The following is a 13,295-nucleotide window of genomic DNA, read 5'->3' as shown; positions in this document are numbered from 1 at the left end:
TCAGTGAGCATGCGCTGACTTTTTACGGACAATTTACATAATGTCCTTATTTGACATATGCGCGCATGCGCACTCTCTAGCCTTTTATTGGCTCATCTTATGTTCTTCTCTATTCGCCAATCCATTCTTTCTGGGGGTCAGTACACTCTCTTACCTGTTCTGACTGGTTAGTCGTACTGAGACACACGTCCGATGCACGTCATCGGAAATGTTTATAAGAGGAAGAGCTCTTTCGGCGTGCCGCCACTAGCCCTGTGTACCCCTGAGGACGCTACTTAGTAGCGAAACATGTCGGGGGGAGGGGGCTTCTTATATTTTAATTCCTGCGTTATGCCGGACATACTGTTAGACAATTTAACCAATTGACTGCTAGAAATAACGGTCCTTATGCCGTGTCTTGCACCTCTGCACATGTAATAACCCTCTACTTCTATGTCTGGTACTAGGCAGTGACAATTTTAAAATCTCTATGTGTGGTCTGTCTTTTTGCTATATATAGCATATTACTGTGCTGGCACTACTGTTTGGCCTTCACAACTGTATGGACACAATAGTGTGGAGTATCTATAAAATGGTATGGTTGTTTGTATTATATGGACCCAGGGCAGGGACAATCTTTTGAGCTGTATTCACAGGGTTGGGATTCCAATTTGTAACAACAGGTTGCTTCTTGGGTGACAGATTCATTTGTTCCTGCTCTACTACATTAAATAAAACACTTTAAAATGACACCATATCTCACTGCAATGTGGTAATTGCTGCCATACAATGTATGCCCAGTTATGTTTGGTTTGTTATTTCATCATTTCCTTCAGGTATTTTTTTTCTTATTCTCTCGGACAACCCCTTTAACCCCCTTCCTGACATTTGTTTACCGGCTTAGATTCCGTGGTGTACAGCTGCATTTATGCCGTTAGACAGAAGGGTTGACCCAGTGTCACCCCCGCGCGATGTGATTGTGGGATGCGGATGGCTTGTCATGGCAGCTCTGCCATGTTAAAAGAAAAAAAAAAAGCACAATACACTTCAATACATAAATATAGCAGTATACTGTGCTAACTAAAGATTGCGTGTTCAAGTCCATTAGTGAGACAAAAAAAGAAGTAAAGAGTTGTTTAATAAGGTTTTTAACCCCTTCAGGACCCAGCCTGTTTTGGCCTTCAGGACCCAGCCGATTTTTTTCAAATCTGACGTGTTACTTTGTGATTAATAACGTTGGAATGCTTTTACCTATCCAAGCGATTCTGAGACTGTGTTCTCGTGACATGTTGTACTTTGTTAGTGAAAAAATGTCGATAATTTTGGTATTTATTTCTGAAAAGCGCCACAATTTAGAAAAAATGTGCAAAAATTAGCATTTTTCTAAATTTAAACGTATCTGCTTGTAAAACAGATAGTAATACCACACAAAATAGTTACTAGTTAACATTTCCCATATGTCTACTTAATGCTTGCATCGTTTTTTGAACGTCCTTTTATTTTTCTAGGACGTTACAAGGCTTAGAACATTAGCAGCAATTTCTCATATTTGAAAGAAAATTTCAAAAGGCTATTTTTTCAGGGACCAGTTCACTTCTGAGGTGGCTTTGAGGGCCTTATATATTAGAAAATCCCCAGAAGTCACCCCATTTTGAAAACGGCACCCCTCAAGGTATTCGAATCAGCATTGACAAAGTGTTTTAACCCTTTAGGCGTTTCACAGGAATTAAAGCAAAGTAGAAGTGAAATTTACAAATTTTATTTTTTTTGCCGAAATTAATTTCTAATACATTTTTTTTGTAACACAGAAGGTTTTACCAGAGAAATGCAACTCAATATTTATTGCCCAGATTCTGCAGTTTTTAGAAATATCCCACATGTGGCCCTAGTGTGATAATGGACTGAAGCACCGGCCTCAGAAGCAAAGGTGCACCCAGTGGATTTTGGGCTTCCTTTTTTTTTAGAATATATTTTAGGCACCTTGTCAGGTTTGAAGCGGTCTTGTGGTGCCAAGACAGTGGAAACACCCCAAAAGTTACCCGATTTTGGAAACTACACCCCTCAAGGAATTTATCTAGGTGTATAGTTAGCTTTTTCACCACACAGGTTTTTCGCTAAATTTATTAGAATTAGTCTGTAAAAATGAAAATCTGCTTTTTTTCTGAAAAAACATAGAAATTTGTCATATTTACAAGAAATAATAAAGAAAATGCAACCCAACATATGTAAAGCAGTGTCTCCCGATTACGGCAATATCCCATATGTGGTAATAAACTCCTGATTGGACCCACAGCAAGGCTCAGAAGGGAAGGAGCGCAATTTGGATTTTGGAGCACAGATTTTGCTGGATTGGTTTTCGGTTCCATGTTGCGTTTGCAACCCCCTGGAGGGACCAAAACAGGGGAAACCCTCCAAAAGTCACCCCATTTTGGAAACTACACCTATCAAGGAATTTATCTAGGGGTATAGTTAGCATTTTGACCACACAGGTTTTTTGCAGAATTTAGTGGAATTAGGCAGTGAAAAATTAAAATCAACTTTTTTTCTGAAAAAGCATAGAAATGTAACATTTTTACAAGGAATAAAGGAAAAAAAGAACCACAACAGATGTAAAGCATTTTCTCCTGATTACGGCAATACCCCTTATGTGGTAATAAACTGCTGATTTGACCCATGGCAGCGCTCAGAAGGGAAGTAGCACCATTTGGATTTTGGAGCACGGATTTTGCTGGATTGTTTTTCGGTGCCATGCCGCCTTTGCAACGCCCTGGAGGGACCAAAACAGTGGAAGCCCCCCAAGTTACCCCATTTTCGAAACACCCCTCAAGGAATTTTTCTAGGGGTATAGTTAGCATTTAGACTCCACGGGTCTTTTGCAGAATTTATTAGAATTAGGCGGAGAAAATTAATATTACAATTTTTTCCCACTAAAATGTTGAATTTTCTCATTTTCACAAGGCATAAAGGAGAAATAAACAACCAATTTTTGTAAAGCTATTTCTCCCGGATACGGAAATACCCCACATGTGGTAATACGGTTTTTTTTCATTAGAAATAAATTAACCCTTTCAGGACTGATCCATTTTTTGCTTTTTTATTTTCGTTTTTCACTACCCGCCTTCCAAGAGCCATAACTTTTTTTATTTTTCCGTCAGAGTGATGTGAGGGCTTATTTCTTGTGGGAGGAATTGTCGTTTCTATTGATACCATTTAAAGTGCCATAAATAGTACTGGGAAACTGAAAAAAAAATAGGAAAATATAGGAATATAGGAAAAAAATATGATTCCATTTTTTTGGGTTTTCGTTTTTACAGCTTTCGCCTTGCGGTAAAAACGAAAACTACAGCGATTTTGGCGGTTTAAATTATTTACGTTTTTTACGGTGTTCACTGTGCGAGTTAAATAATGGTATATTGTAATAGTTCGGCCTTTTACGGATGTAGCGATATCAATTGTTTATTTTTTGACATTACTTTAGAAGAAAAATGGGAAAAGTTTTTTGTTTTTTTTTAACTTTAAACTTTTTTTCTTTCTCACTACTAATAACTTTAATTCTTCTACACATTTTATTAGTCCCCTTAGGGGACTTGTACCAGCGATCATTGGATCGCGGGTACGATATGCTGCAATACTAATACTGCAATACTAATACCCAAAAAATAGTGATTCTGACATTGTTTTTTAATTATTTTTTTTGGGGTGTTCATCATGCAGGAAAAATAACATTATAGTTTTATAGTTGGGGTCGTTACGAATGCGGTGATACCAGATATGTGTACTTTTTTTTTTAAGTTTTCATTTTTTTCCTATAATTAAAGACATATTATAGGAAAAAAATGCAGTGTTTGTTTATAACGTAACTTTTATTTTGACACTTTTTTTTTTAAAACATTTTTATTACTTTTTTCACTTGTCCCACTAGGGGACACTTAGACTTGCAGCTCTGATCGCTGCTGGAATACATTACACTACACACGTAGTGTAATGCATTCCAACTGTCCTTGTGACGTGACTGTCACACTGACAGGAAGCCTTGGAGGAGCGGCGGAGGCTGCTCCTCCGAGGCTTCTGTACATGGCAACCCGGAGGTCATTGTCTGACCTCCGATTGCCACGACAAGCATCGGTAGCCCCCACGATCACTTTGTGGGGGCTGCCGATGTGCTTCAAACCACTTAAATGCAGCGACGGCAATCTGTCACCGCATTTATGGGGTTAATTGCCGAAATCAGCAGCGATGGTCCGCTGACCGGCAAGGCTGGAGTGTCAGCTGTCGGGGACAGCTGACCTCCTGATTCCCGGACACTGTCCGTTAGGACAGTGTGCGCCGGGAACTACTCCGCAACTGTATGTCCTGATGCGGGAACTAACCCCTCTGCAGGACGTACTATTGCGGAGCAGCGCGGGAAGAGGTTAAGAACAACAAAAAGAATATGAAAACACAGGTATACATGCACATATAGACATACGTTTAGAGGGAATTCTCTGTGTGTTAGTCTGGCCTCCTTGCGTCCCTCCTTAGTGATAACTGAGCAGGAAATCACCATCTTAGGCTATATTCACACAATTGCACGGTCGTTTTCAGAACCATGAAGTTTTATGGGTTTATTTACACAGCCATTTTTTTAATGACCAGTGAATGTTTGTCAAAAAATAAAACATGTTATATTTTCAGCCATTTTCACGGACAGACAGCCCCCATAAAAGTCTATGAATAATTTTTTTAACCGTTTTTCAGAAAGCCATGCTTGTGACAGTTGTTAAAAACTGATCCCGGCCTTGATCCGCAACGCTCTGGCTGGGGATTTCTGCTTCTAGAGGGAGCCCCTGATGTCACTGTCCATATACACCGCGTTCCAAATTATTATGCAAATGTTATTTTTCGCTGATTTTCCTAAATAGTCGATGCAAATGACAGTCAGTATAATCTTCAAGCCATCAACCGTTGGAGTATAATGCGAATATTATTGAACAAATCTCCTAATGATAACAGATTTTTTTTTTAGAAGTAAAAAAACTCAAAATTCACTGTTTAAAATTATTATACACAACAGAGATCAAAACATTTTAAAGATTGTAAAGAGAACGAAAATGATAAGTTGTTGAATTTGCAGCATCAGGAGGTCATATTTACAGAAATGAAAAGCTCTTTCAATAAAAAAAAAACGTAACAGGCCAAGTTACATGTTAACATAGGACCCCTTCTTTGATATCACCTTCACAATTCTTGCATCCATTGAATTTGTGAGTATTTGGACAGTTTCTGCTTGAATATCTTTGCAGGATGTCAGAATAACCTCCCAAAGCTTCTGTTTTAATGTGAACTGCCTCCCACCCTCAGATATTTTGCTTGAGGATGCTCCAAAGGTTCTCAATAGGGTTGAGGTCAGGGGAACATAGGGGCCACACCATGAGTTTCCGTCCTTTTATGCCCATGGCAGGAAATGACAAAGAGGTATTCTTTGCAGTATGAGATGGTGCATTGTCATGCATGAAGATAATTTTGCTACGGAAGGCACGGTTCTTCTTTTTGTACCACGGAAGAAAGTGGTCAGTCATAAACTCTACGTACTTTGCAGAGGTCATTTTCACACCGTCAGGGACCCTAAAGGGGCCTACCAGCTCTCTCTCCATGATTCCAGCCCAAAACATAACTCCGCCACCTCCTTGCTGATGTCGCAGCCTTGTTGGGACATGGTGGCCATTCACCAACCATCCACTACTCCATCCATCTGGACCATCCAGGGTTGCACGGCACTCATCAGTAAACAACACGGTTTGAAACTTAGTCTTCATGTATTTCTGAGCCCACTGCAACCGTTTCTGCTTGTGAGCATTGTTTAGGTGTGGCCAAATAATAGCTTTATGCACACTTGCAAACCTCTGGAGGATCCTACACCTTGAGGTTCGCGGGACTCCAGAGGTACCAGCGGCTTCAAATACCTGTTTGCTGCTTTGCAATGGAATTTTAGCTGCTCTCCTAATCCTATTAATTTGTCTGGCAGACACCTTCCTCATTATGCCTTTATCTGAACTAACCCGTCTGTGCTCTGAATCAGCCACAAATCTTTTCACAGTACGATGATCATCCTTAAGTTTTCTTGAAATATCCAATGTTTTCATACCTTGTCCAAGGTATTGCACTATTTCACGCTTTTCGACAGCAGAGAGATCCTTTTTCTTTCCCATATTGCTTGAAACCTGTGGCCTGCTTAATAATGTGGAACGTCCTTCTTAAGTAGCTTTCCTTTGATTGGGCACACCTGGCAAACTAATTATCACAGGTGTCTGAGATTGATTACAATGATCCAAAGAACCCTAAGGGTATGTTCACTCGGCAGCGTCCGTAACGGCCGAAATAACGGGGCTGTTTCCAGGAGAAAACAGCTCCGTCATTTCAGCCGTAGCGGCATGTGCAGGCGCTTGAACGCCGCGTCCATTACGGACGTAATTGGCGCTGCTTTTCATTGGAGTCAATGAATAACTGCTCCAATTACGCCCCAAGAAGTGATAGGTCTTTTGACAGCGGCGCGTAAATATACGCCTCCTGTGAACAGACAAACGTCAGCCCATTGCTTTCAATGAGCAGACGTTTGTCAACGCATTCAAGCTGTAATTTAGGACGTAATTCGGGGGTTAATACGCCCGATTTACGTCCGTAATTAGTGTGTGTGAACATACCCTTAGACACAATACCATCCATGAGTTTAACCCCTTTAGGACACAGCCTGTTTTGGCCTTGTGGACACATGATTTTTTTCAAATCTGACGTGTCACTTTATGTGGTAAAAACTCCGGAATGCTTTTACCTATCCAAGCGATTCTGAGATTGTTTTGTCGTGACATATTGTACTTTATGTTAGTGAAATAATTTGGTCAATAAAATCAATATTTATTTGTGAAAAACGTCAAATTTTACCCAAAATTTGCAAAAATTAGCATTTTTCTAAATTTAAATGTATTTGCTTGTAAAACAGATAGTAATACCACACTAAATAGTTACTAGTTAACATCCCTCATATGTCTACTTTATGTTTGCATCATTTTTTTTAACGTACTTTTATTTTTCTAGGACGTTACGAGGCTTAGAACTTTAGCAGCAATTTCTCATATTTTCAATAAAATTTTAATAGGCCATTTTTTCACGGACCAGTTCAGTTCTGAAGTGGCTTTGAGGGCCTTATATATTAGAAAGCAGACAAAAAATGGACAGAGGCAGCACTTCCAAAAAGAGCAAGAGCTATTTATTCACCCATGCGACGTTTCAGTCCAACTGGACTTTTTTCAAGCAAGATTTTTTTCTTTTTTCAAGCATGCTTGAAAAAAGTCCAGTTGGACTGAAACGTCGCATGGGTGAATAAATAGCTCTTGCTCTTTTTGGAAGTGCTGCCTCTGTCCATTTTTTGTCTGCTTGATATCCAGGACCGCGGACCAGGTCTATTTGAGGCGTGCACCCACTTGCAGTCCAGTGCTGTGGAATCTTTTCTTTTTTTTGTTATATATTAGAAAGTCCCCATAAATCACCCCATTTTGAAAACTGAGGTATTCAAAACCACATTCAGAAAGTATTTTAACCCTTTAGGCGTTTCACAGGAATTAAGGCAAAGTAGAGGTGAAATTTACAAATTTCATTTTTTTTGCCGAAATTCATTTGTAATAAAAAAAAAAACTGTAACACAGAAGGTTTTACCAGGGAAACGCAACTCCATATTTATTGCCCAGATTCTGCAGATTTTAGAAATATCCAACATGTGGCCCTAGTGTCCTAATGGACTGAAACACAGGCCGCAGAAGCAAAGGAGCACCTAATGGATTTTGGGGCCTCCTTTTTTTAGGAATATATTTTAGGCACCATGTCAGGTTTGATGAGGTCTTGTGGTACCTAAACAGTCGAACCCCCAAAAATTTACCCCATTTTGGAAACTACACCCCTCAAGGCATTTTTCTAGGGGTATAGTTAGCATTTTGACCCCACAGTTTTTTTTTTTGCAGAATTTAGTGGAATTAGTATGTGAAGATGAAAATCACCTATTTTTCTGTGGAAACATAGAATTTTTACAAGGAATAAAGGAGCAAAAACCGCCCAACATTTGTAAAGCAATTTCTCCCGATTACGGCAATACCCCATATGTGGTCGTAAACTGATGTTTGGACCCACAGCAGGGCTCAGGAGGGAAGGACCGCCTTTTGGATTTTGGAGCGCAGATTTAGCTGGATTGGTTTTCAGTGCCATGTCGGGTTTGCAACTACCCGGAGGGACCAAAACAGTCGAAACCCCCCAAAAGTGACCCTATTTTGGAATCTACACCCCTCAAGGAATTTTTCTAGGGGTATAGTGAGCATTTTGGCCCCTCAGGATCTTTTTTAGAGCTAAAAAATAGCGATTTTGGCGCTTTAAATTCTTTATTTATTACAGCGTTCACCGTGCGCAATAAATTACATTTTAATTTATTCTGCCGGTCGGTACGATTACGCCGATACCATATGTGTATAGTTTTTTTAACGTTTTGCAGCGTTTGCACAATAAAATTAAGTTTCTATAAAATAATTTATTTTCTGAGACACGCTATTCTGAGCTGTAACTTTTTTTTATTTTTTCGTCAAAAAAGCTGTCGGTGGTCTGGTTTTTTGCGGGACGGGTTGTAGTTTTTATTGGTACCATTTTGGGGTAATTGCGACTTTTTGATCACTTTTTATTCTATATCTTGGGAGGGGTGGTGACCAAAAAATAGCGATGCTGACAGTTTTCCGTTTATTTTGTTTGCGGCGTTCACCGTGCGGAAAAATGAACATTATAGTTTCATAGTTTGGGTCGTTACGAACACGGTGATACCAAATATGTGTACTTTTTTTAACGTTTTCATTTTTTCCCTATAACAAAACCTTTTATTTTTACACTTTTATAAAACCCTTTTTATTAACTTTTCTTTTACTTTTTACACTTTTATATTTTTGACCTGCAGCTTTGATCGCTGCTAGACTACATTACACTACCTAGGTAGTGTAACGTATTCCAACTGTCAGTGTGACGTCACAGTCACTCTGACAGTTGGTCTATGAGGATCAGCAGAGGCTGATCCTCATAGGCTGACAGACCCGGGTGCTATCACAAGCATCAGAAGCCCCCACGATTGCATGAGGGCTGCTGATGCGCTACAAACCCGCTACATGCGGAGATCGCAATCGAGCCCCGCATGTAACGGTTAATTGCCGAAATCAACGGCGATGAGCCGCTGTTCGGCAACACTGGAGTGTCAGCTGTCGGGGACACAGTGACTTCCTGTCACTCTGACAGGAAGCCTATCTGGACCAGCCGAAGGTTGGTCCTGATGGGCTTCCGTTCATGGCATTCTGGGAAGCCATTGTTTGACTTCCGTTTGCCATACTAACTATCGGCAGACCCCGCGATTTCGGAACGGGGGTCTGCCGGTATGCTTGAAACCCCTAAAATTCGGCAATTGCAACCGATCGCCGAATTTAAGGGGTTAATTCGCCTAAATCAGCGGCAAAGGACCTCTGGCCGGCAAGAGGGGAGTGTCAGCTGTCGGCAACAGCTGACCTCCCGGTGCACACTGTCGCCGACAGTGTGCACCGGGAAAAACTCAGTAACTGTACGTCCTCGTACATTTACGTCCTCGTGCGGATAGTGGTTAATTGAAAAACTAATAATTAAATGTTTATTACCCTTAAATCCAATGTGCATAATAATTTGGAGCACGATGTTAGGGACTTTGAGATGCCGGAATCCCCGGCAAGAGCATCAACAACACTCTGGCCGGGGACTCCTGTTTTGGGAGATCAATTGGCGTCACTGTCCATATATGGACAGTGCCGTTAGGGCCAGAGTGTCGGCAAAGCTCTGACCGTGGATTCCGCTCTTACTGGGAGCCCCTAGTGGCGCTATCTATGTGGCAACTGGCACTATATACAGGGGCATCCTGGCACTTTCTACATGGGCATTGTGGTGTTTTCAGGGGGTTGGGACAAAAAAAACTGACGAATGTAATTCACATACGTTTCTTTAACGGCCATGAAAATCTGATGACAAACGGCCTTAAAAGCGGTCAGATGGCCAGGAAATAGATGAAAATTTGGAGACACACTGATGCAAAACGGCCGTGAAAAACTGACAGTTGATCCGTTTTTAACTCTTTCCCTACATTTGACGTATCCATATGCCAAAGTCTGGTACGGGAAGTATGGAACCGGCTCACGGAGTGAACCCGCTCCATACGATGCCGGTGTCGGCTGTTTGTTACAGCCGAAACTTCAGAGTAACAAGCGGCTTCGCGCTCGAGCGTGATCCCGCTCGTTTAACTCGTTAAATGCTGCGGTCAATACCGACTGCACCATTTAAATCGTTAGAGGGGGTCACACTCTCTTTCTAACAGCTCATCGCGCCCACCGCAACGCAATCGCGAGTGAGGGGTTGGCGATAGTTCCTATGCCAGCCTGGGGGCCTAATGAGGGCCCCCAGGTCCGCCATCTCTGTGCTCCTTATTAGGCGCTGCCTCCGGCAGGGCTTACTAGATGCCTGTCAGAATGACCATATACTGCAATACATTAGTATTGCAGTATATCTTGCAAGCGGTCTAACGATAAAATAAAAAAGTAAAAATGAGTTAGGCCTTTTTTACAAGAGCGTATTTCACGTCCGTGTTACGCGCGTTAAAACAACGCACGTCACACGGACCTATGCAAGTCAATGGGGACATTCAGACATTGTGTTTTTCAAGCAGTGTGTGTCCGCTGCGTGAAACTCACTGCATGTCCTATACTTGTGCGTTTTTTGCGCATCACGCACCCATTTCACGCATCCGTGTGCTGTGCGTGATTCACGCAACAGTTGCTAAAGAAATTATGAAAAAAAACAACCACTTTCAGTTTATTTTGCTGACGTGATACGCGTGACATACGCGCGTAAAAAATGCAGACACGCACCATTCACCGATATCACATGGAACTGCAACGCAGGAAAAACGCTGCGTTTTTTACGTGCGCAAAACGGACACGTTCGTGTGAATTGGGCTTTATTCACATGAGAGGGTCCCGACAGAGTCCGAGTGTCGGCCGATAAAATCGTCCGTTTTTCCCGGCCGGTTTGCATCCGTTTTGCTCCCGGGCCGGGCATATCTGGACAGTGCCATCAGGGGCAACTCCTGAAGGGGAATGCCCATGTGGCCGGTGATTCCACTTCAGGAAAAGCCCCTGTCGTCTGTGTACATTTATGGACACTGAACGTTACTGGCTTCGCTTGGTGTGGAATCTCCGGTCACAGAGTGTTCGGGGATTCCGCTTCAGGAGTTTCCCCTGATGTCACTGTCCATATATGGACAGAGATATCAAGCGCTCTGTCCAGGAGCGGAATCCCCGAACACACAGGGATTCCGTTCCTTCAGGGAGCTAAAGTGGGGCTAGCACATAGCAGAGCAGGGAGATACCTCCCTGCTCTGCTATAGCGGCGTCGCTACAGCAGTAGCAGCCGCGGCAGCTGCTAGCGGCGCCATCGGCCATGGTAGGTGCCGCCGGGCCAGGGTGCTTTTAAAACAAACGGGAAGGGAGCCAGCGCAGTGCTCCCTTCCACCTGCTGTACACCCGGGCCCTGCCACACAGTACCCCTGTATACAGCACCCCCACATTATAGAAACTTCTCTCCAGCGTACACCGATTTGTTCGAATGGCATAAACTCCTCCTCACATGCACTCTGCGCTGTGAGGAGAGAGCGAGCGACGGTAGACACGGCCGTCACTCGGGTCACATTCCGGTGATGGCCATCTATTACCCGGCCCCATAGACTTCTATGGGAGCTGGGTGGCTGGGTGAACGGCCAAAAATAGGGCATGTCCCCGTTTTTGACGGCCGGTTTTCCCGGCCCGTCAAAAAATCGGTCGTGTGAATAGCCCCATTAGGGTTCTATTGTTCCTACTGCAGCCGGATGACGGCCGTCACCCGGCCGGGAAACCCTGTCGTGTGAAAATGGGCTAAGGCCTTAAATAAAGTTGTGTTTTTTTTAAGTAAAAAACAAACAAACCCATTTTCCCCCTAGAGCATAGTAAAAAAATAAATAAATAAACATAATTGGTAACGCCGCGTCCGTAAAAGTATGAACTATTATAATATATCATTATTTAACCTGCACGGTGAAAGCCGTATAAAAAAAAAATAAAGAAAATTGTAAACGCCAGAATCTCTATTTTTTTGGTCACCTCATCTCCTACAAAAAAAATGAAATAAGTGATCAAAACGTTGCATGTACCCCAAAATTGTATTATTAAAAACTACAGCTTATCCCGCAAAAAATAAGCCCTCATACCACTAAATAGTCGGAAAAATAAAAAAGTTATGGCTCTCGGAAATTGGCGACACAAAAGGTTTTTACTTGTAAAAGTAGTAAAATATAGAAAAAACTATATATATTAGGTATCGCGATAATTGGATTGACCTACAAAATAAAGTTAACGTGTTTTAACCCCTAGGCGCACCAGGACGCAACTGTACGTCCCTGCTGCCAGTGTCTTAGCGCACAAGGACGTACAGTTACTGAGTTTTTCCGGTGCACACTGTCGGCGACAGTGTGCACCGGGAACCAGGAGGTCAGCTGTCGCCGACAGCTGACACTCCACTCTTGCCGACCAGCGGTCCTTTGCCGCTGGTTTCGGCGAATTAACCTTTTAAATTCGGCGATCAGGTGCAATCGCCGAATTTTGCGGGTTTCTCTCATATTGGCAGACCCCGGTCCAAAATCGCGGGGTTTGCCAATAGTTACTATGGCAAATGGAAGCTTCCGGGTCTGCCATGGACGGAAGCCCATCAGGACCAACCTTGGGCTGGTCCTGATAGGCTTCCGGTCAGAGTGACAGGAAGTTACTGTGTCGTTCCCGATGGCACACTGTCGGCGACAGTCTGCATCGGGAACTTGGAGATCAGCTGTCCCCGACAGCTGACACTCCAGTGTTGCCGATCAGCGGCTCATCGCCGCTGATTTCGGCAATTAACCAGTTACATGCGGGGCTCGATTGCGATCTCCGAATGTAGCGGGTTTGTAGCGCATCAGCAGCCCCCATGCAATCGTGGGGGCTTCTGATGCTTGTGATGGCACCCGGGGGCCAGACAACGGCCCCCAAGTCTGCCATGTATGTCAGCCTATGAGGATCAGCCTCTGCTGATCCTCGTAGACCAACTGTCAGAGTGACTGTGACGTCACACTGACAGTTGGAATACGTTACACTACCTAGGTAGTGTAATGTATTCTAGCAGCGATCAAAGCTGCAGGTCAAAAAAATAAAGTGTAAAAAGTAAAAGAAAAGTTAATAAAC

General features: G+C 42.7%; 1 protein-coding gene across 2 annotated transcripts in view; it reads left to right on the top strand.

Moving 5' to 3' along the window:
- The window catches only part of PRKAR2B (protein kinase cAMP-dependent type II regulatory subunit beta), a 135,902-nt gene that overhangs the window by 5,521 nt on the left and 117,086 nt on the right, over positions 1-13,295 (top strand). The gene's annotated exons all lie outside the window — the stretch shown is intronic.

This window comes from Rhinoderma darwinii, chromosome 3 (assembly GCF_050947455.1).
Source record: "Rhinoderma darwinii isolate aRhiDar2 chromosome 3, aRhiDar2.hap1, whole genome shotgun sequence".
Lineage (NCBI taxonomy): Eukaryota > Metazoa > Chordata > Amphibia > Anura > Rhinodermatidae > Rhinoderma > Rhinoderma darwinii.
This window is presented reverse-complemented; position numbering and strand designations above follow the sequence as displayed.